Source organism: Agelaius phoeniceus, chromosome 12 (assembly GCF_051311805.1).
Source record: "Agelaius phoeniceus isolate bAgePho1 chromosome 12, bAgePho1.hap1, whole genome shotgun sequence".
NCBI classification, from domain to species: Eukaryota; Metazoa; Chordata; class Aves; order Passeriformes; family Icteridae; genus Agelaius; species Agelaius phoeniceus.
In genome coordinates this window covers 16,834,209-16,858,725 of record NC_135276.1, presented here as the reverse complement: position 1 = coordinate 16,858,725, position 24,517 = coordinate 16,834,209, and the positions used below count along the sequence as shown (strand labels likewise).

The window sequence follows — 24,517 nt, the reverse complement described above, 5'->3', positions numbered from 1 at the left end:
GCACATGTAGTTGGAGTCTAAAATGAGAGATGGGAACATTGATTGACCTTCAGCAAGCAAAACCTGGGAAAAAGACATTTCTTGGCCAAAGCTTGCTAAAGAATTTTATTCATATTCTGATTGGCACTGACCAACACTCCTACTCTTCTAGTTTAAAAAGCATAAAAAATGCATTTCCAGCTTAATGGAATTCAGTACACTGAGAGAAATGATTTCTCTCAATCAAAAGGAGAGAATTGGTTGTATTGAAAAAGCTTTGTAAAACACTATGTTTGCTTGAGTAAGGTGGGCTGGACAACTCATCCTGGGGGATGCAAAGTAGCATTTTCTTTTCTGATTTAGTTAAGATAGAAAACTCAGTGAAAGACACTTGAGGGGACAGAGCAGGTGTATTTCCTTCCCCTGGCCTACTGTTTGCTCAAAGCCTGTTGATTTTTTTCCCCTGTTGATAAAAACATTTTGAATGTAACATAAATACAGAATTACCCAGGTGAGCAGTGAAACGCCTAGACAAATTCTAGCATGCTGGTGGTCCAACGATGAGGATGGATGCTATTTATTTGTCTGTTTGGCATGGATCTTTAACACTTCCTTTAGACTTTCACAATCTCTTGGCTAATATTGCTGGCAAACCAATTTATGGAGGAACATTGATCATCCTACTGAAGCATGCTTCATCCTTAGTCTTTCTGTTTTCTTTGGTGCCTTCCACTGTACCACAGCTCCCATTGCTAGGCATAATACTTGGGAAAACTGCTTGCTTGTTTTAAAACAAAACAAAAAAAAAGTAGTGAGAAAGAAAGAGGGGAGAAAAAGGGCTGGTGAGCCTATGGTGAGCTTAATTAACATCACTGGAGGGACAGCAATGAAGTACTTAACAGGGCCACAGTGAAACCTCGCAAGACATGAACGAGTCAAAATATTATTGACGTATTCAATTATTTGCAGTTGTGGGGGTTTTGTTTTCTCTGACGACTCCTGAAAATAATAAAGCACTTAAAAGTTCCGCTTTCACTTGGCTGACCCAGCGCTCGCAGCAGCACAGTGTGTTACCCCGGGAGGGAGCTGAGCCGCAGCCAGCGCGGGGCGAGGAGCGCTGAGAAAGCAGTACACACAGTCCCTCTGGAGGGGAGCAGCTCACATTCATCTCTAGGGGCTCTTCCTGCCTGGCCTGTATTATTTATTTTACTATTATTAGCATTTCTGAGACACCAATCACTATGGTAACTGTGTGCCCATAATAACTTTGCATCGCTGTGATTCTCTCCGCCAGCGGTTTCTCTGTGCTCCGCCGTCGCTAATTGCTCTCAGCCCGCACGTACGGCCCGATGCACTCCCCAAGTTATTCAACCTGAGGGCCTGCTACAGATGGGAAGGCTCAGGTGCAGAGGGTTTGAGGGATGGGCCTTTATGGGTCTCCTCACTCCTGGACCTTCCTCTCCAGGATAAATCTGCATTTCAGCTTCTTTCCCTGGCTTCCTAGAGGTGCCCTGCAATAGGGACTTAAGCCATCAACCCCTTCTAGGCTTCATCTTTCTCTTTAAATTGTTCCTATCACTTTTCTTTTGCTTGCTGAGCCCTTGAGACGCAGTGCTGGGAGCCAGGGAAGGCTCTGGCTGAATGATCTTGATGAAAATATTTCTCACAGCTCTTCAAGAGCACATTTTGCCCCAGCCTTGCATAGACAAACATAGTGGGCATCGTGACCTCACAGCAAGTATGAAGAAGGACTACAGGAGGACCTCAGTGGTTGTGCAGCTCAGCTGTGCCCCCTGCCAGCTTCAGAGATGCAGCCCCATGGTATTCAGCACCAGAGATGCTCACTGGGGGACCACTGCAGTTATCCCCACAAACCTGTTGGATAGGAGCACCTTGGAGGAGAAACCCCCACCACATCCAGATCACAGGGCAGCAAACCCATCCCTGCATTTCCCTTCAGTTTGCAGCAGCAGCCAGGACTCTCTGGTTGCAGTCACCCACTGGCGCAGTAGTGTCATTTTTAATCCTTTTAATATTTCTCTTTTTAAGACCATCTTAGCTCGGGGGCCACATGGAGGCTGAATGGCAGGAAGCCTGTAAGCTCCAGGGTTGTGAAGGGGAAAGACACAGTCTGCAGCAGTGCCAGTATGCACATCACAGGAAGAATTATGGTTGATTTTCATATATATCTATAACATCTGTGTGGCTAATAAAATTGATGGAGTTTGTCATAATCAGCCTGTACTCTCCAGTGAGAGAATTATGTCTGAGCATTTGGAAATCTCATGCACAGGCAGTTACTGAGGGAATGCTGTGAAGATTAAGTTGTTTCTGCGTGGCAATGAATGCCCACGCTGAAATGCGCTGCCTGCTTCTGTGCTGCAGTGGAGTCCTCAGGAAGAGTGTGCTGTTAAGTGGGACACTTGTATTAACTAGAAAAACATGCTTTTATGTGCTACCTGCTGTCACAAGTGTGCATTTGCATTCACGCTGGTGCACTAAAATAGTGGATTTCCAAAGCAACAAAAACTAATCCCAGAAATACTGCATGGAACAGCCCAGTCCCTACTCTGTGTGGAAAAGGGGAAGTCCCCCCAGAATAACACAAAGGCACTACTCTGATCTCCCACAAAACCCTCACCCACCAGTGTTTCTGGCATTGCCTATGCCTCAGATTTGGCTTTTGGAAACGCTGGAACTCCTGGGCTGCCTCTGGCACAGGGCATCCTGTCCTGCCCATCACTGCCATTGCTGCCTTGGGGCTTTTGGAAGCCCAACACCCAAAATCCAGGGGGTGGAATGAGCTGAACCTAAGACATGCTTGTCCCCCAAGGACTGAAATGTGAGGAATGGGTGTTTTGTAAAATTATGGTTTTTTAGAGAATCATGCAGTAACTTTTTGTAATATAATTACTTCGCGTGCTACTTCCTGTGGTTTTGGTTTTTTTTCTGTTGTGCTGAAGAGCTGGTAGAATCCATGTCCTTTTGCTGGATCAAATGTAATCAGATGATAGCTGTCAGGAAAAAAGTGGACAAATAATGCTGCGATGACAAATTCTGATCACATTCATTTTATAAGCAGAGATAGTGGCAATTTCATATGTGATTGATTGAAAAACAGTACTCAAGAGGGATTCATACATTCTGTATTTATTTACTGCATTTTCTTGGCTATGGACTTAAACAAAATTGGTTTTGCATCCAAAATGTAATCTGAATGCCTGTGAACACAAGAAGGCAGATGAACACAAGTCATTTGGGCATCCAATTCCTTTGCATGTGCATGCAAACACTTTTTTGAAATATCAGAGTGGGCAACATTTAGCAGTTTGTTAAAAATACAGAGTCTGATTTTTCAAGGTGGTGTCTTGATTTGCTATAAATCTGGAATATGTGTAATTCTGACTGTGGCAGTTCTGTATCTTCTGCCTCTTCACTGCCCTGTCAGCTCTGTGGCTTAGGAGAACTCCTGGAGCAGTGTGTGATACTGCTGTTTGAGTTCAGAAGAAATCCAAACCAAATGAAACTCTTTGGTAACTCCTCTGTCCTTCTGGGATGGATATAGCCATTCCTGCTCCACCTTCTTAAAGAGTTTTGGGGCCTGACCCAAAACACATAAATTTCTGAGGATTTCAGGTCAAACCCACGTTGCTATAAGAAGTCAGTACTGTACTGCCATTTAAAAGTGAGTTCAAGTCTTTTATTGTTTTAGATCCAATGATAATAAAGACAAATGCATTGGATTAATAACTCTCCTACCTTGAAATTTAATTTAAAATCTCTTGTAATGTAATCACATTTGGGTGTGCCATTACCCAGATGGAGAGAAATTTGTTTTGTTGAGAAATTGCTTTAGCATAAGAATGACTTGAGTTTATTAACAGGGAAAAAAACATGACTCCCCTCCCCAGCCACTCCCCATGCATTCCAAAAATAAGAAACTCATTTCAACATGGACATTACTGGTTAAAAAATAATTACACATAATGAAATGTCATATTTCACACATACTCCCTGCAAACCATGCTTCTTAGTCTTCCCTAAAACACTGCAGGGTGTAACCGGCTCTTTCTTCCTCCTTCATGAAAAGAGTATTTCACAATGGAATTGTGTGATGACAAAAAATGGTGCTGGAAAAGCATCACTACCCAGAGAGACATAAGGAATTGCCACAGGCCACTGCTCATAATCCCACACAGTATTAAGTAGTCATTGTATCTTTTTCCAGGGCTTCATTCTTCTTTTGTGACCTACAGCCTCAACGAGAGTTTTTACAGAAACAGAACACCACGGAGCAGCAAATTTGGGAGCCCTGTCACTTGACAAAAAAAAACGTTTGGCTCAGAATATTTTTCTTAAATGTATCTTTCAGCCGCTGTCATTAAAATTGTTAAATAGCTTTAGGAACCTGTTTTGTCAATTACCTTGGGGACAAGAATGAAATACTGGGCTGTTAAGAGCGTGCCACAAAGAATAAACTGCGCCGCACGAGAGGCGCGGGAGGAGCGCTCGCAGGGCTGGGCACGCACTGGCACACCTCGGCTCCTCCCGGCTCCTCCCCACTGCTCCAGCAGCTCTAATTGGTTGGGATTAGGTATTCCCAACTCGGGGAGATGCTCTCCATAAACATTTGTTTGCATTTAAGGGCAGATTTCTGCAAAGGTTCTGGTGCTGACGGTTTCCCCCCAGGAGCACTGGCAAAGCGGGGATGCAATGCCCAGATGCGCACAATGTGTGCGACCCTTGTTGTGCACCGAGCCCACCTGATCAGCTAAGCTTTGGGTTATTTCTTCAAGTAGGGCTTTCGTGGGGTAGATTCTTACATTTTTAGATGTATTTAGTACACAAAAAAAAAAAAAAAAATGTGCACACCATTGTGCATTAAACTGAACTGCACAAGTGAATTTTATGCCTGAGAGTAAGAATATTCATTGTATACATTAATGATACCTCATTTCTAATTGTTTATTTCTAAAGATGGGTGAAGCTGCATGTCTCTGGAGGGGGGTATTGCAATTCTGTGAGCTGATGTTTGGATGGATAAAAGTGTTTTATTCCCACAATATTCCTCTTTAAATAAATATTGCCAGTGACATGGCTAAGAAAAGACACTGCTAGAAATTATGATTATCATAACTGTAGTGGACTGGGGTAATGGTGCTGAGTTAAAGTTCCTGTGGCAAAAGTTTTTGCAAATTCCAGGGATTTTTCAAGAGAGCAAGAGGGAAATCAAAGATGTTTGTGGGTTTTTTACTTCTTAAAACTCCCTCCAGATACAAAACAGATAGAAATGAAAGGAACAAACTAGGCAGGAAAGGAACAAAATAGGAAAGTAAGAAACTGATTGCAAACCCCAGGAACAGAATAGAGAGGTAAGGAAGTTTCACAAAATATTTTACTTCTTCTCCTTGAATGAAAGAGTTATGTGGGGGAAAAGAATGCTCATTTTAATTTTATGAAATGAAGTCTTATAAATTCTCTCTGTTTAATGCCCCCATCTATTCTTGCTTGTAATTAACAGTACTCAACAGTAGCACTTATTAACCTCAGTAACAATTTATTTTAAACAATATTTTGCAAAATTGCAGTCTTTTTTTCACTGCTGTGCATTGCTGCATGTCTGGGAGAGGTTCTACAGCCACCCAAAACCCACTTCATCCTCAAATCCAGGCATACTTTACATTCAGAGCTTTGAAAACCAGCTAAATTTACACCCAGCTTGCTCTGGAAATAAATCTGCTCATTTAGATGAGGTCTCATTTAAAATGGCTTCGCCCAATAATTAATCATTTCATTCTCTTTATATATTTGTGGGTGTTTGAAAGAAGTTTGATTAGTTACCAGTGATTACACTTCCCAACACCCTGCAAAGGAAATAATAAAATATAACCCGTCAGGCTTTTGTAAGGATTGCTGGGGCTGAATTTGGGCTGAATTTAATAGCGACTAACTGGCAATTATTTGTCTGCCTTTAACAGGAACTCCATAATGAAGGAAGTTATCATCCAGGAGTTATACCCAGCTTGTTTTTAAACCTGCAAAGGGAAGATACTGTGAACAAAGCAGTGATGGCTCTCAGGTTCCTCCCCAGGCACCAGGAGAGCAGTGGGGCTATTTTGGATCACCTGAGCACAGGTACCACCAACCCACCCTCTGCCACCCCGGGACACTCTTGCTCCTCCTGCCCATCATTTGGGCTCCTTCACTAAGTGCAAACAAACAGAAAAGCATCTGTTGTTTCTAAATGCAGTAAATTATTTTAAGGAGTCCTGAGATTCAAGATATTTTTGTAATCTAAGTGTTTTGGCTTGTAAGGAGGTGGAGAGGGTAAAAGATCGTGTTGGTCTGAGTAGATATTGCACCTCTAAAGCTGCCCGTGGTTTCTTATCTGTATTGTGGGCAAAGTGGATGGATGTCAGAGTTCAACACACCCATGCTGTTTAACCTGGTGCTATTATCACAATGACCTTAACCAGCTAGGCAGTTCACAGAGCAGGCACTAAACAGAGCATGAGATGAATTTAATGGATTACTAGGGAGTATGTTATTGCAAGGAGAAGCACCTGTGGAGCAACATATTTACCTCAGTTCCACTGAATGAGCATGTTGAAAGTGAATTGGCACAGCCTTCTGCTTTATGAAAGGAAGTATTTTGTCATTCTTCATGCTTTCATTAAGAGGATTTAAGGCAGAGGATGCTGAAATGGTTCTGTGTTAGCACCAAAAAAATCACAGATTAATAGTGGAGCCTGAAAATAGTAAAGCATCTGATTTTTGCTTTTTCATCAACAAGCCTAATAAACCAGGATGAAACTATTAACATACAAATAGACAACCTTCTGATTAAAACAGCAGCAGCCAGCCCAGCCTGAAAAAGACCTCTTCACGCAGAAAGCAATTATGATGGCGAGTGTTGTCCGATTCACTTCTATTTGCAACAAACCTAGAAAATCAGAATGTAACCAATCATAATTTTGCAGAAAACATGGTGTTATTTAAAAACGAAGATGCTCTTGCTTTTTCTTCTCATGATCAGCATTTTAGAAGCCCCCAAATACACTGCAAGGTTGTACTCTGAATTTCTACTCTAGGCATATACTGTAACTAGGCAGAAGTAAGCCCTCAGGATAAAGTATTGTGGGAAACCTCCCCAGAGGAAGGATGGATATTATCCTAGATTGTACTACTACAGTATACTTACCTTGATTTCCTGTATCTCCCCTAAGAAGGTCATCTGTGAAAAAAAATATTCTTAATCATTATTCCATCATTTAACCATCTACCTCCTGGCGATGGTGATCGTAGTGGAAAGAATTTTCCTGACTTTAAAGTCAGGCCATGACAGGTGATACCACTCAGATGTCCCAGCTTGGAAATTTTGTTTTGTCAAGGGAGGAATGACTGGCACAGAGGAGTTTTCCCTCATGCCAAAGCAGACCTGGCTTCCTGTTTACGTGGAGCGAGCGATCCACGCGCGCATTGTCGCGGCAGCGCGTCTGTAGCATGGTCACCCCTCGGAGCAGGGAGGCTTTTCTGTAACTCTTTGCTGGCTAATTCCCATTTAATCAAGGGGAGCGTAAGTGGTACCAAGCCCTAAATAGTTTCCTCTTTCCCCCATCCAGGAAGGGTGTAAATACATGCCAAAATCCCTCCTCATTCAGTGAAGTGCAGAGGCTCATCTGCAATTTAGGCACGTGTTGTAGGACTGGTTGTTTTTTCTGAGAAGAACATGAGCGTGTTGAGATTTTTTTTTTTTTTTCCCCATGTCTTGAACATTGATACACACTGTTCGTTTTGGAGAAAGGAGTCAAGATGTTCTTTTCCAGGTAGAGTAGGAATGCCTGTAGAATTATCTGAAGGAATCCACTCATTTCATCTGAGACACACAGTTCTCTTGGGTGTTTTGAAAAGATGTCTTAACATGCTAACTGAAATGTTGAGACTCTTTGGTATCTATCCTAATTTTGGTATTGGGGCAGGTATGCATTTACTGTGCCAGTGAGCTCATCATCCCATTACATTTTCTTTTAATTAAAATGATTTTCAATATTCCTTTCTTAGCAGAACATAAGACTGGTAGCTTCTTGTTTGTTTAGGTGGTCCAAGGTTGATCATTATATATTAGGAAAGAATTTGGAGATGGAGCATGCTGGAAGATGATTTCTGCATCACACAGAGTTAAAAGCCTAATTAGACAGCTAAAGTAGCCTCCAAATATGCAGACGCTCTTTTGCGCTCCAAAATAGTTGCATCAGCTATCAATCAAGTGGATAAAGGATGCAGACAGGCAACTGAGGGTTTTCATTTGTGAGTAATATTAATTGTGGGTGTAAAATGAAAGATGTAAGAAGTGATGAAGGTACCACTCAATACTTGGATGAAACATTTTCTGAAGTTAGCTCCAGATGGGGAGTTCCGAGAGGGACAATTGTATAAACAAATAAAATTTCGACTTGGCACTGACCATTACATGTTCTTGAAAAAATATATAGGAGTGTCCATTGATTATTGTTCTCCCTGATTTTGGTTTTCCAGCTCTGTATTCTGGCTTGCTGTTCATTAGTCTGGAGTAATTGGGCTGGGAGAGGAGCATTCAGACCTCAGTTCAATATTCAAAGCAAAAGAAATATGCAATTATCTGATACAGAGTCGCAGAATTGCATCAAATGGAAACAAATAGTGCCAAATCAAGACCACATGTTTTTAAGAGGATTATGAATTTTAGTGATATGCAGCTAAATGTCATCTATTTGCAAATAATTGAGGAGTTTGAAAAAATCCTTTAGAAGATTTTTGTGAATATCGTAATTGTAAAAACACTTGCCAGGATTTTTCTGAGGTCAGTGTGCAAAAGTCTGAAATTCAGACAGAAATGAGTCTGTTCCTGATAATCCTTTCTGAATGGGACTCCTGATTGCCCTTCAATGGGGTCTGATCATTTCCCCACTGAAGACTGAACATCTGAACCAATGCTTTCAAGCAGTAATTAACCCCATGAGTTTTCAGATAAACCTTTAAGGGACTTTTTTATAAGTCATGTTCAAATGGACCATTCTTTATCTAAAATCTGAAAAAGTTCAGAGATGCTTTCTGCTTCCTCTTTTAAAAGTTTTTTTACAGTGCATTTAGGCATTTCAGTCCTGTGTCTGCAGTAGCTTGACAAAGGACCTTTATATTTTCCCTTATTTAGATACTGGACAGAGCTCTTCACCTCACATCTGTCACTGAGCTCTACATGTGGTTGCTAAGCCTCCCCTATCACATGGAAGGGTGGAGACAGGGCAGCAGTTTTCTCTGGAAAAGAGACAGATGATCATGCCAAGTTGTGGAGAAGTATTGGCAATGGCTTTGTTGGGGAGGGATTGAGACACCCTTTCGACAGGAGCCAACACCCATTTTGAGATGAAAAATTCCCATCCCACCATCCAGCTCTGCAGTGTCTTCTCCAGCAGGAGCTTCTCTGGGAAAACTTCCACTGCTGTGTCTGGGGCCAGTGCAGATCCTGTGACTTGCTCTGCAGATCCTCAGTCAGCAGCACTGTGCTCATGCTCTCTTTTTGTTGCATTTTTGCCTGCACAAAGTGCCATGAGCAGCCAACTGGCCACAGTTAAACGTGAGAATGTGAGCGAAGCATGTTTCCCCTGCCTGCTGACTTGTTTCCAGAGACTTTATGGTGGTATCTTGTCTTGTTTGTCTCTGCATTGGTCTGGTCATCATCTTCTACTGTCAGGAAGTTTGGGGCTCAGTGTCCCATGTTCAGGCAGCAGGAGTCTGAGAGGGCTCACATCTCCCCAGGATGGTGTGGGAGGGTTCACAGGGAGCCTGCTGCCAGCACATGCACTGCTGGTTCAGGCAAAATGATCTCTGCATTCACAAACAATATAATTTTGGCTAAATTCAAGCCCAAAGAAGCCACTCTTCTGTGCTTTTCTCTCACTTGTGTATTTTTAGACTAGCTCTATTTGGATACTAGCTTGCATAAATCCCATGTTCTTGATGGTTTGGGTTTTGGTGCCTGGGACAGGCTCGTGTAAATCTGTTCATTCAGTTAAACCAGAGTAACAGCTGAATTCAGACAGGTCTGCTATAGAGACCTGAAACACATACCCAAGATAAAGAAATACACAAATCTCATTGGCAGATGCAACCAAATAAATAGATTTAAAGCTCTTGTACAGAAGACACCAAAGCTTTTTATAACTAAGCCATTTGAAATACATTTTAAGAGTGCAAAAGGATGAGAGAGTACTTCCAAATGCACACTGCAAAATGAGACCTTACAGATTGCCAGAAATTTTTGGAAATTGAGGAGATAGCAGTATCTGCTATTTGGATAACCACGCAGAAAACAAGTGCTGTGAGCTTTGGAAAGCCCCTGGAGCACAGGGATGGGATCAGAAGGCAGAGGTAAGGGAAGGGCACTTGGTGGGCTTTATTGTGTCCCAAGACTGCATCCTATTTCCTACACTAAAGGAGCACATCGTGTTGGGTTTTCTCCAACAAGCAGGATATTGTTTAAGTTCTTTTTGAACAAAGTATTATCAACTTTATGTGGGGTTTTTTGTTCTGCTTTTAATTGGGAGCAGTAGCAAAGTTCAGAGTACCATAGGCAGATGTTACAGGGACACGAAAGTACAAGATAAGGTGCTTCCTACCACAGGAAGGCTATTTTAATAGTTGGTTTTTAAGCTGATATTTACGAAGGAAGGAAAGTCAAAGGCAACAATAATTAATGTCATCATTATGGTGCTGATTTGCAAAGAAACATAGTGGGATTAGGAACTCAGCCATTTCAGCTTTTTAGAAGACTTCAACACCAGATCAGGCAGCAACTGAAAGACAATAAGAATCAAAATCTAGGTGTTACTCTCTTACATTTATATAAGTATATAGACTGTAGATGGAAAAGAGTGTTAACAAAAGGGAAGGTAAATTTACAGGTCTCACCATCTTCCCTCATTAATGGTTCTCAGCAAAACATGCTGAGCTTTGTGACTTTTTGTTTATCATTAAAACACAATTTTTGTTATTTGCTGAATGGTTAAAATTTATTTTCCTGATAATTTGGGGAGGTAGCTGTTTATCATATGGAATGATGAACAAAAGCTGCAAAAATATTTTCAAATGGGTTAGTTTGCAGCCCTATAGAGCAGAGCTCTATGAGCTTTATTTGCATCGTCAGGAGAATCTAAACTAATTTAATTCGTGGTAGGGAGCATATGTTAATGACTTCTCTGGGTGGAGGAAGGTAGTGCACACCTCTCTTCTAACTCAGTGGTCCTGATCTACAAGCAGGCCAATAGATCAAAACCACATGCTATCTCATGGAAAGAATTGAATTCATGTTCTCCTTAGATGCTTTCATACATCACAAAAACCATTGGTGTGTTTGCTACCCCATCAAACTGTCCAAAGGCTGCAGTAGGGACAGGTGGGATGGATCCCTGAGCAGCCTGAGCTGGTGGGTGGCACCCCTGCCCCTGGTAGGGGGTGGAACTGGATGATCCCTAAGGTCCCTTGAGACCCAAACCATTCTGTGACTATGTGAGCTCCCTGCCCAGCAGGACAAGGTGCTGCTGGCCAGTGGAGAGGAAGGGAGGGAGCTCTGTTGTGAGCTGAAACAGCATTTCTGCTCTGCCAGCTTCCTCCCTTGCAGGCTTGTTCTGACTTAACAACTCTGTGGCCTTCACAGGCTTGAAAAACTGTATAAAGGAACCAGAAGAAAAGGTATTTCAAGGAATGAAATTAAGAATTGTAAGGATCTTTGAATAACTAGTGTTTTCAAACTGGGTTAAAGCAGACTTAGAGTAATCTGACATGATGTAATCCTAGTGAAGTTGCAGGAAAGCAGAAATTAAGTATTTATTTGGTATTACAGTGTCTAGTATAAGATATTGTTAAGTACTGTCAGTAACTCATTATATATTTATTTTAAAAAATAAGAACTTAAAAGAAAAAAAAGAAATTTGAGATTAGAATGTGGTTGCTGTACATGCATTATACATGCTTCTCCTTCTGATCCACTAATGGATGCTGACTGCCAGAACAGCAAAACAAACCATTGAAATTAGCGGAACTAAGACCCAGATCTATTAGAAATTTTCATTTGCCTCCAGTGTAGAATTTCAGACAGATCCCTGATTTCTGTGGAGCATTTCCAAAGCTTCACAGCTATGCTGTAAAATGAGTTTCCTGTCAAAGGGAACAAACGTGGTGGTAGGAGCCATTGAAACTTCTGCTTCCAAGTGGCCACGCTGCAAAGACATGAAAAGGATGAAGCATCTCTAGTGGCACATCATTAATGCTGGTGGCAAGCTGAGGAACTGCTGGGGAAAGAAACAGCAGCAGCAGAAGGAGCCTGAGATGAATGAAGCTGGAATCATCAGCATGGAAATGCCACCTTAATTATACCATGCTCTGGAAAGAACTAAAGGCAAAAACAAAGCTGAAACCAAGAGGCACAAGCCACCCATGTGAGCTTCACTATTGATCTCACCAGGGTTTCACAAGTCACTGCTGGAAAATGGAACCTCTAACCTGTCAGTCCTGGTGATCTGCCACTGCTGGAAGAGTGGCTAATCCCCAAACTTTCATATTCTGAGCAAAAATCAGAGGTGAAATGTTATTAGAGTTGGAAATGCAGTTATGGGTCATCAAAATGTGAATATGGAATGGAATTTATGGGCCACAGTAGTTACCCTTGTAAGGGGAAAAAACATCTAGTGAAAATCATGTTAAAATACACTGCAGAAGTGTCAAAAATCTGGTTTTCGGTACAGAACACTCATCAGAAACCCTCCAGCTTCAAGTTATGCTTCATTTTTAATGCTGCCCAAGCATGCTCTGCTTTTGCCAAACTAATGGAACTCTGAGCCTTTTCTGGGACTTTCCATATGACTGTGGCTTTAAGTTATATCCTTCAATTTTTTACTTTTTTTTCTGTTTTGGTAATGGGAATCTTTAGTGCCTGGAACATTTGAGACACTGAAGGAACCTAAAAAAATGTATATGCAGGAGAGGGTTTGGGTTTCTTCTGAATCCTGGTCAGACTCTGGAAAGCAGAACCAAACCTCAGAACCAAAAATTCCTTCATGAGTTTTCAACATTTCTGCTAATGCCGAGTTCCAGGGTCTGGTTTACATTGGGAAACCTTGACTCCTGGCTCCAAAGGGTTCAATTAGTCAAAATGGTTGGCAGATGGAAAAAATAATTAAGTTCCATCCAGTGTTTTGTACAATAAAAATAGACTCAAGACACAATGGCCTTACCTTGAACTTTGCAGGCGAGCGTCACATAAAGATAAAGAGGGAGTCAGCTTTTAGGAGCTGGATTATCTACCAGCACACAAACAGTGTGAAGCTGGGCTGCCAGGGCCAGAGGCATCAGAACATGCAGGCTGAGCACGTGATTATTACCTTAATGAATTTTTTAGCCCAGATCGAAGATGAAAATTCTGGCAATGAGAAATGACATGGATATTATGAGATTACCAAAACCTCATGATAGCAGTAGTAACAATAATCATCTGTTATTTGAAGAGCTGCTGAAATGCATGGAAATTTTAAAATATTGTTCTTAGAAATCTTTCTCCTAAAGGCTTTGTCTTTCCTGAAAATGACAGAAAAGTAGATGGATAATGCTTTTCTCAAACAAATTTTCTTATGCTTAAATACAGCCTTTGATGACCAACTTCAAGACCTTCAAGAGTTTGAAAATACAATTATGGACCAGAAACATAACCTGTGACACAATTTGACATCAAAATTATTTTTACTTCAACTATCCTGTAAGACATGTGGGCCAAAGAATTAGATCCCACATTATGCACCTGATCACTCTGAATAATGAATATATTCACAAAAAACAAGAGGCATATAGGTAGACTTGCTAATTGGGTAGTGTGACTTACTACATAAATGATTTGTTCTAAAATAGGCTGTAGTGCAAATTTTATGGCCAAAGCAATGTTTTGGATAATAAATTATATATTAGAGACAATAAAAAGTTGACAGATTCCCCACCACTGTCAGTTATGGTACCTGGCAGTACAGGGCTTTGGAGATTTATCTCTAAGTAAAGAAGGAAATCTCCAGATTACTGGGGCAGAACAGAGTTCTAGGCTGTAATATTAATAAAGTTTTCCAGAAAGTGTAAGAGTTCCACATATCCACACTTGCACATCTACATTTTTACATCTGCTCTTGGCTGTCACTCAGGGCTGGATGCAACTGGGTGCTCAACATCTAAAAGGGATGGCGAAATAAATTACACAGATCTCCATGCAAGTCTGATCAAGCTCTGAAAGGTGAGGTAAGTCTGCTTCCTATTGCTCACATCCTTCCTTTTCTTCCCCAAACTTCTCCCAGGTATGATTGCCATCTCTTTCCTCTCCTGCATCCCTGCTCGGAGGCTGCCCTGCCCCACTGGGGCTGCACCCACCATTGGCACCCCACAGTTTTCCACAGCAGTAGGGTTTTGTTACGTGTGTGAGCAGCACTGGGGATCCAGGGTGAGGACAGGAGCTCACAGGGAGGCTCCTGCTGGGATATCATGGAGTGTTTTGGCAGCACTGGTGTGGTTGAATCATGTGACTGGTGCCGCAGTGCCAGCTCTTTAAAGAAGTGATGTCTGTGTGTTTGTGATTGCTCTGATGGTCTGGGCTCCTCTGAGGGTGCAGCAGATGGCCCCTACCTTTATCTCATGTTTATTTGTGGTGGTAGTCTAGAAAAACCACTGAATCCATCCCAAATCATATGGTGTTTAGAGGGATAAAGATGTTCAGCTAAGCCTGGGAATCATTAGGTGGCTGCCTTGGAGCCAAGCTGTTTGGATGGGGCTCAGTTTCACAGCTGGCAGAAGAAGGAGAATCTTTTTCTCCTTCAACTGCTGAGACTGTCAGCAGCAAACTTGCAGAGCCACCTCCCAGTTCTTGGGGATTCATGGATGGTGGAGTGGGTGGATGTCCTGTTTGGTGAACTCTAAAGCCATTTTGTTGATGCATGTGTATGAGGGGGTGTCTTTAAATCTGGAACCTGCTCTTTATTGTTTTGTGGTTGGGGTGCACGTATTGGATCTGTCTAACAGCTTCTTTGGGATAATAGTGGTGGATCTTGGTATTTTAAGTAGGATGTGGCAAAGGTGAAGGATCTCAAGAGACAGAATTTTTCCTTTGAGTCATAACAGTAGTTCACTCCACCTGAACCTCCAAGTGAGCATTCAAAGCCCTGATTTCTCTAATGTCTCAAGGGCCAAGCTTCCTGGGTTCAGCCTGTCCCAAAGCACATGCTTCTGACTTGACACAGCTCTCCTTAGAGGCCAGGAAAAATCAATGTATACTGTTGTGTTAAACCCAGTGAGGATTAGCAGAAGAGATGTGCTAATGAATTCCACGTGAATATGCTGCAGCAGGCCAGTTCTACAAAGCACAGAAATAATTTGGTAGAAAACCTGCCTGATTTGCTTTCCAGCTTGGACTAATGGCTGAGCCTTCTCCTACCTGGAAGCAGGGCTATTTCCTGGGATGCCACTGGCATCACTGGGGTGGTGTGAGGTGTGGTACCCTGCCTGGCGTGGGCAGAGCTGCTGCTGCAGAGATCAGAGCAGACAGCACATCTTGATGTCTGCTGCGACTCATAAGGTGAAGGCTTTGATGTAGGTCCAGGACCTGGCCCTGTGATGCAAGATGCACTGCAAAACCTGCTTTTCAGGGAGCACATCCATAGCCATGGGATCTTCAGAAACAAAATCTTGTCCATCAGGAAGCCTGTAACACTGATCAATCCTCAGGACTCACTGAAGAAGAGTTCCTTGTCCTAGATTTGACATTAGTATCCTTCACCTCCGGGGAAGCCCAGGCCTGTCTCATGCTGTTACATGAACTACCAAAGCAAAGGCTTTAGGTTTTGCTCCTAGCTCAAAAGCTCTTCGGTTCCAGCATCAGTGCTCCCACTGAAAATGCTGAAATACCTATTTGTGTGATGCTCTGTAACTGAGTTTAGTTGTAATACCTCAGAAATACACTGCACTGAAAACCTCTAAGTTTTCACTACTGGAGCAGCTATGCCAGCTGGCTAAGAGAAACTGCGTGTGATAATTTTTCTACTTTTTCACCCACTTCCCTGTACCTTAATATCTTAACTTTTACTTCTTTCCAGCAGGTTGGCTCTAGCTCTTGTCTTTGGCAGTGCTCCTGTGCCCACGTGCCTGCACGCGCACGCACAGGCTCGGGCAGGTATCCGTAACCTGACTTCACACTTCCTCCCTCTCCCTCCTTAATTGTAAGAAAAAAGGGAAGGAATAATGAAAACAAAAGCGTTACACAGAGAAATGAGGCAAAAATAGAAATCCAAGGGTATGGTGGTTGTAAGGGATGCCCAGAAATTTCCTTCTGGAGTCTCCTTTAATCATCTCATACTTCGCTTCGCTGCTCTTCTTTCAGCTGCTCAGGCCAGGTTTCTTGGTAGACTTTTACTGCCAAGTGCTATTATAACCAAACTCCTCTGATCTTTAGCCAGATCTTAGGAAAGAAGTGGGTGTGCTGAAGCATTGGTGAGCCAGTGAGGGAACTCTTTACCAGGGCTGGAATGGCAAACATGACTCTACAGATTGGAGCTGAGAGAGCAGGGCTGCAACGCTGCCATGGGATCTGGTTTCAGCTGCTGCATGCAGGGAAGAGCAGCCCTGAAAGCCTAGGATATACAGCCCTTTGAGCTACAAGCACCCAGAGGCTAGCACACAACACAGATAACAAGAACCATTTTAAGGTGCTGGGTACCTGAGACAACACCTGGGTTTTGCTGACGTGTCCCCAGGCTGTGCTGACAGAGTGCAGATCCCCAGCAGGAATAACTGAGGCTGCAGTGAAACCTGTGCCCAGGCCATCGTGGAGAGGAATCAGCAGGGAGGCAGAAGGGCTCCCACTGGCCTGTCAAGGCTGCATCTCCCCTCTCATGGCTCAGGGTGGGCTCCACAGCTGTGCCTGGCTGGCTCTGGGCAAGGACAAAGGTGTGGCTGGAGTGTGAGGAGAAGCAGAGCTGGGAACACAGAGCCTTTACAAGTTTATTCTCTGAAGAAGGGCTGAAGCACCATTTAAACACACTAATTTTTCTTAAAGACCTTGGTCCATATTAATTATTAAAAAGAATGTCTGAGTGAAAGACCAAAAGACCTTCAAAATGCTGTGCACAAATGCAATGAGCTTGCAGGTTCCCAGAGCTTACACCAACTCTTCGCCACACATCTGCAATAAAATAGTCTCTATTTGCTTAGCAGATGTGCTGGAGTCATGTAGAGTTCAAATTTACCATACCCATCAAGATGCAAATCCCAAATTTCGTTTAGCATTGTCCCGTTGGTAAGGATGTTACACGCAGGTCAGGATTCTATCTCCATCTCCCCCCAAGCCCTTTAAATGTGTTTATTCATTCTGTTTATTTTCATTTCCCAGCTTCCACATGTCGCTCAGTCAGATTTTCTCTTAGCAAGACTGAGAGACGAATAACATATGTTACCCCACAACTGACCTTGAAGGGGAACTGAAGAAACCACCTTCCCTAGGGCTGAGATGTAATTCAGAGACGAGCTTTCTCTGTTGAGGTCCTTTTCTGAAAAGTCACTGCCAACTGTGTCCTAAGCCCTGGAAACGTTCCTGCCTGCATCGATAGCAGAGCATGAAGTACGTACCAGGGGGATGTTGAGGATTTAGCCTTCTGTGCCATCCCTCCCTCAGCTCTTATAAGCAAAGCAAACAAATTCTTTGTGTCTTAGAAGAATCAGATAATTCAGCCAACTTGAGTCGTTTCCTCGCAGGCCTGGCTTTTCACCTGAGGGAGTAGGTTTGCTCATCCTGCCCAGGTTAAAGTGACTGAAAATCAATGTGGTTTGACAGCTGTGGGAAAAAAATAAATAAATGGATGTACAGACTGTTGAGCAACAAAGACTCTTCGAGTGGATACGAAGTGAGGCACTAAAAGAAACTTGTCTCTGATCTTCCTTACAGGCTCTTGATTCACGGCAGTCTGGCCAGCCACAGCCCTGTCTGATGGGGTTGGTCTGACTCTTACATGGTGTTTTCCACCTCCTTGCACATTCTGCTTGGGAAGAAGGCACAGGAGGGATGTTCAGCTCTCCCCTGTCCTTGTCTGGCTGAGCTGGACACATCAAACAGGAGATGGGTATGTCTGGATTGCCTGAGCCTGCTGTCGCAGCTTGGAGTGGTGGTGCCCACTGCCCCTCTGCTGAGCTCTGCTTGCCTTTGAAACAGCAAAATGTGCAAGTCCTCATCTGTGGAGCCCAGCTCCTGAGGACATCTGGGTGGGGAGGGGATGTTGGGGGTGGCAGCGTGGAGTGAAGGTGTTTTGAGAGCATGTGCAGAATGGGGCAGCAATGCCAAGCTGCTGGTTAGCCCCACCTGCATTTATGTCCTGGGTGGGTGCTCCACAGCAAGGTCTGAAAAGCAAGTCTAGGTTTAACCTGGAGTCAGTTATCTTGTCACAGCTCCCACAGGCCTAGAAGCTGCTGAATTTAGACACCTCCATGACAGAGGCTGCTTCTCTGCCTGTCACCCCCTACAGACATCGACTTTCCTGGTCCTGCCACCTGGCATTGACCTCAGGAGTTCATTTAACCTCCCCCCTTTTTCTCCAGTTCTTTCTTTGGGGAATGTGATCACTCTGTTTCCTAGAACAGTTCAGAATTTAATTACATCTTTGGAGCATTTGGACAACATTCTCAGTCACATGCTTTCTTTTCTTGGGGCTGTCCTGTGCAGGGCCAGGAGTTGAAGATCTTTGTGAGTCCATTCCAACTCAGGATATTCTATGATTTTCCCCAAAGGCTGAGCAGTTTGGGAAGGGGCAGTCTGTATGAGTAGGTATTAGCCTGGTCTCACCCTCTGGTGAAATCTCAGATCAACATGGGATTGCAGCACAGAGGGGAGATAAATGTTACATTCAGCATGACTTGCCAGTTCTGACACACAGGAACACTGAACACATACCCTGACAAAATCCTAAAGTCACGCCAATTTGAATCCAAAAACCTGCCTCTTCTGTTAGCACTTAGTAACAATTTCATATCATTTTCCCCATGTAATTAAAATGTCTTTCCTGAGCCAGAAAACGAAATTTTCTTTACAGTAGGCAATTCTTATGTAAAACTACTTTCCTCTTTAGTTTCTGTCAGTTTAATGTAAGATTTTAGTTGTGTTTGGAGACATCCATTTTGGGAGTTATGACATTTCCTATCCTGGTACTGTGGTTGTGGGGAAGGAGGAAAGTAAACTGTGTAATTGGATTTCAGCTGGACTCAGTATCAGCTCAAGTTCTGGGTTCAGAAAATGTTTCCACAGGATCCTACCTATGGCTGGCAATGGATCTTGGTAAAGTGTCACTAGTGAAGCTTTTAGAAAGGTTTGTTAATGCCCATGGCAGCCCAGTAACTCCTCCTGTCACAACATCTGTGTTAAGGAGAGGTGAACAGGGTCATGTACACATATTTACTCAATATTTTCATACTGTGGGTTTGATTTTGTCTGATTTTACCTTTTTTCAGCTCACCCATAGCTCTTGCCCTCCAGCAGTGCTCAGCAGCTCCTGGGAGACCTGGAGCTCTCTGTGGCCACCCCCTTCAGCCAGTTTGGGGTTTAGACATCTTCCCCTTGCTCCTTTCCCCCTTCACTCCTTCCCCAAAGAGCTGCATTTCAGTTTAGAGCTGCTTTTGGAAATGTGGGTTCCCATGATCTCTCAGATGTGCCAATGGGCTCACTGGCATTAGAGGTCAGGGTTTCTGTCACCACCCTAAAAATGGACTTATTGGCAAAGGAACAAAGCTCAGAAAATAACATTTTAAACCTGTCAAGTCTGATTTACAGAAAGCTTCCATGATCTAGACAAGAAACAAGCAATGATTGCGTTCTACTCCACCCTAATTTTAATTGTAAAAAATGCTAGTATGGTTTTCCAGTTGACATCCCTGTATAGGAAATAAGTAGAGTTGGAGTAAATCTTCCAAATAAACATATTTCTCAGACATAAACATGATAAATCTTTTCTTTTGAGGAAGATATAAAGAATGGTTAACTTAAAATATGCATATAATAACATATTACCCACAGCCTCTCATGTTTAAAAAGATTCCATATGCTGGGAAAACCCATAAAATAAAAACCAAGAAATGCTGCATCCTCTTTCTATTAATTTGAAACAGTCACTTAATGGGAAAAAGGAAAAGAGAGAAAAAAATAAAGAAAACTGGTAGAACAGAATTATTTTATTTTTTTCTTAGAAAACCCCAAACAAATCAGTAACTCCAACATTCCAATCTCTTCATCCTGTTTTTAGTGGTGTATTAATATGTAAACTCAATACTTCTGTTGAAAAATAGCTTTGGGTAAGGAATAAATGGTAGCAAATTCCAGGGTGGCCTTACTAGCATTTTTGATTGAAAAAACTTGGAAAAATGTTGTTGTTTTAGGATGATGAGAAGTGCTGCCATCTCTTGTGGTTTACCCAGGATTGTCCCAAGTTTGACTTGTCTCTGGTTTGGTTTAAAACCTAAAAAGGGGCCAGTAACCATGGCTCTCTCTCTTCCCCATTCTTGCCCCATATTTAATGAGTAATTGATTTTAAAATAGTCCCACTGAAGAAGATTTCTGTTAAATTACCATGGATGAAAGAGTCTACCTTTCCTATTTACTTTTTTTTTAAGAGTTTATATCTCCAAAAAAGGTGCATTCCATATGACTCTGGGCTGCAGAGCTGGGATGGTGGGGAACAGACTGGGGCTTGCAGGACTTGGGCTCTGGGCTGATTATTCTTTTGACTTGGTTTAGAAACTGTAGGAAATAATTTGTATTTAGCTTCACTTCATTTGTGATTCTCCCTATTTTTGTCAGATATTTTCACATGGAGAACACTCGATAGACAGATGCTGGTCACTCCCTGGCAGGGACACCCAGAACTGTTCCTCCAAGGAACAGAGCAGAGTCCAAGACTTTCAAGACCTTTCAAGACCCCATTATGGGGATGGGGACTGTCCTGTTTTCTATCACACCCCAATGGTCAGAGCCCTTCCTTGCAGACCTGCTTCCAACCGTCTGCCTTCAGTTTGGGTTATTTCCACTTCTCATACATCACTGTCCTGTGAAACTTTTGATCTTAGTTGTGGATGCCCCATCCCTGGAAGTGTTTAAAGCCAGATTGGATGGGGCCCTGAGCAACCTGGCATGGCAGGAGGTGGAACTGGATGAGCATTAAGGTCCCTTCCAACCCAAACAATTCCATGGTTTTATGCTGTTTGGGATTTTGGCTTTCCAAGGGGTTGAGGCTCCCACCCAGCAGCAAATTCAGAACTCCTCATGCCCCAGAGAGGCCACGAGCCTGAGCAGAGCTGGGGACACACCAGGCAGGGAATGTGGAGCTGCACAAACACACACCCTGTGGGTTTGTTGCCTTCTTGCCCCATATTTAATGCCCTGTCCAACTGCAGGTGCTCAGTCCCAAGTTTGGGACTTGAGACAGAGCACCTGCAGTTGGACAGGGCATTAAATATGGGGCAGGAATGGGGAAGAGAGGGAGCCATGGTTACCGGCCCCTTTTTAGGTTTTAAACCAAACCAGAGACAAGTCAAACTTGGGACTGAGCACCTGCAGCTGGACAGGAGGTTTAAGCAGCCCAGTGTCAGCCAGACAGTGCTTTCCCAGGGTGGGGAGCCCAATCCCCTCTCTGTGCCTGCTGAGGGGCTCACCTGTGGCTGTGGTGGAGGGGTTAAGCTGGGCTGGGCTGGGCTCCAGCTGTGCACAGCAGTGTGGGGACTGGGCTGGGCCAGCTGTGAGCTCAGCTATTCCCCCCAGTCAGCTAGAAAAGGGCTGTGTCTCCTGCACTGGGATTAGCACAGGGGGGAGGTAGGTTTTTATCGTAGGGAAGGAGGTGGAAAAAAACTGTGTGTGAGTGATTCCTTGCTGAGCAGTGTCTGGGGAGGGTCTGGGCTGTGCAAAGCTGTCCTGAGAGGAGCTCTCTTGGCAGAGGGGTTAAGAGAAGGCTGACCCTCTGACTTCTTTACTTAACATCCAGGCTGGGGAGATGCTTGTTTAGCCCAAAATCTTGGGTGAGGCAGTCAGCTGGAGTTCAAGATCCAGGGACTTAATGTCCCATGACCGAGTGCAGCTTGTTTGACCTGTAGTGCAGATCTTGAGGAGAGGGAGCAGGAGTGTTTTTATGGTATGTGCTGAGCCTGCTCTCCCTGACTCAAACACCTCTTGGAAAATGAATAATTGAACATACATGTGACTATGTATAGACCCTTCTTCAAACAGAACCTGATTTGGGGTGGAATATCTTCCAACTTCATAGACTTTTTCTCCTGCTAACTGCACAGGACTGGCCATAAAATCGATGGGGATATGGCTGTATAGCAGGGAGCAGGCTTTTCAGCCCACGCTTTTCAGTCTGAGAAGTGGCCTTCAACTCTGAATTCTTTAAGCTGAGTGGTGAATTTGTGCCTTCAAACTGAGCTGGAGTAGAAGGGAAAAACAAATTAATTCACATTAGTTTTTTTTTTTAATATTATTTACCAAGCCACACTCCTCCCTGCTAAAATCAAGGGATGTTACTATTGGCACAGTGGGTTTAAACTCACTACTGGGTTTTGGGTGTTTTAGGAAAGGATGAAACTGATTGAATGAGATTGTCTATTAGTTGCAGCAGATCAGCAGTTTCTTCTTTGTAGTGATGCAACTGATTGTTTGCCGAATAATACAGTGAGAATAGACTCAGTGTGCAAACCCTGTAAACTGTCTGGAGAAAAAGCAATGTCCTTTTTTTCCCCAATTGCTTCCAAGCCAGTAGCTGCTTCTAATATTCCTGTATCCAGTGTGAGCCCAGGGCTGTTCAAAACACACATCTACTATTTGTCAAGAGCTGTAATTGTTAGGAAAAAAGGATGTTGAGGAAAGAAGAGTGGAAACAATATGGGAGGGCTGGTTGTGGAACTCCCTGGGCTGCATTTTGGGGTAGCTTGGTTTGATTCCTGGCTCTGCTACATCCTTCTCCTGTGACCTTGGAAAAGTCTTTCAGTCAGCTCAGTCTCAGTTTCACACAGGTGTAAAAAGAGGTAAAAAGAGGCACCATTTTTATGCAGTATATACTGAATAAATGCCTATACTATGTATTAGTATTATACATGTTATACTATGTATTAAACACATTCCTGTATTAAGTGGTACAGAGAGAACCAATTCTGCAAAGACCTGAAATCACGGGGTCCTGATTTCACAATGCAGCAATGGCAGTGTAAAGCCCAGATTAATCCTGTCCTTGTAATTCTTGACAATGTTTGTTATCTGAATGCTGAGTTTCAGAAGATGCTTATTTTTAGCCTGTACATCAGTGGGCGAGGGAATGAAAGGGGAGGATCTCCCACACCAAGCATTTTTTTTTCAATGTGAATGAATACATGTCGCATAACATTACGGACAAATAAAGGGTTCTTACCACTCATAAGGTGTTATGGCAATCCTTCACAGAGCCCTTTTAATGAATAAACCAGGGATGCTTCATGAGTCGTTTATTAAGGGTTAATGATGTATCTTCTCTCCTTGGCATCATTCCCAGCCTAAATCAAGCCTGCTTCATCTCATATGGATATGAAAGACAAACTGTACAGATTGAAAACATCTGTATACTGAGTGAATGAACCACATGGCAGCAGTGTCATGCAGAGATTTACTTAAAACTGTCCCCTTTTGTTTGACTTTAGAGGAACAGCACAAATAAATACAGTAGGTTCTGTTTAAACAAAGAGGACTCTGATCAATAGAGGTTTGTATAGCTTACGACCTTCAACTATAAACAAAAAATTGGGGTAAACCCCACAAGTCTCAGGTCAATTGCCATCTTATTTACTTTATTACGCCACTAATGTTCTAATCTCTCTTGCATATAAAATGCTTTATACAAGCCATCTTACTTTGCTTCTCCATTTTCACCAGGGAGAAAAGGGAAGGTTTGGTTTGATTCAGAGCAACCTGTGAGTGTGGGTATGAGTGTGCTGTGAATTTAGGGTATTGTGAACTTACTGCAGAGAACACAGAAAAAACATTTCAGGCAAATTTCACATTCAAATAAATTTTGGTCAAGGTTCCTAATATTTTTTGCTGCTTATTGAGAGGGTTTGGGGCATCCACAAAGAAAAGCAAAATGGTTTGTGGCTCACCATAGCCCAACCTGGGCACAAGAAACATGACAGGGGCAGTGCCATATAGAAAGTAGTTGATCAGTTCTGGCTGTGAGCAGGGGTTATCCCTTGGAAACACTTGAAAACATTTGCAAGTATCTGCTAGGGACTGACCCTAGCTGCAAGCCTTTATTATTATTATTTTTGTTGCTGTCTCCCAGCAAGATTAAGTAATTCCAAATACTGAGGGGATGACACTCCTGCATGAGTTCTCCCCTCATATCTCCAAATAGCTAACTTGAATTGTAATTACTTTTTTTTCTGGCACATTTTCTCATTTTCTAGAGGGGAGAGACTATTATCTTAA

At 42.9% G+C, this 24,517-nt stretch overlaps 1 long non-coding RNA gene across 1 annotated transcript; it reads left to right on the top strand.

Moving 5' to 3' along the window:
• The first annotated feature begins 5,271 nt into the window (after positions 1-5,271).
• LOC143695095 (uncharacterized) lies at positions 5,272-14,280 on the top strand. The gene is made up of 3 exons (XR_013184012.1): positions 5,272-5,351; positions 5,958-6,114; positions 14,196-14,280. It is a non-coding gene; the product is annotated as an uncharacterized LOC143695095 (long non-coding RNA).
• The last annotated feature ends 10,237 nt before the right edge of the window (positions 14,281-24,517 follow it).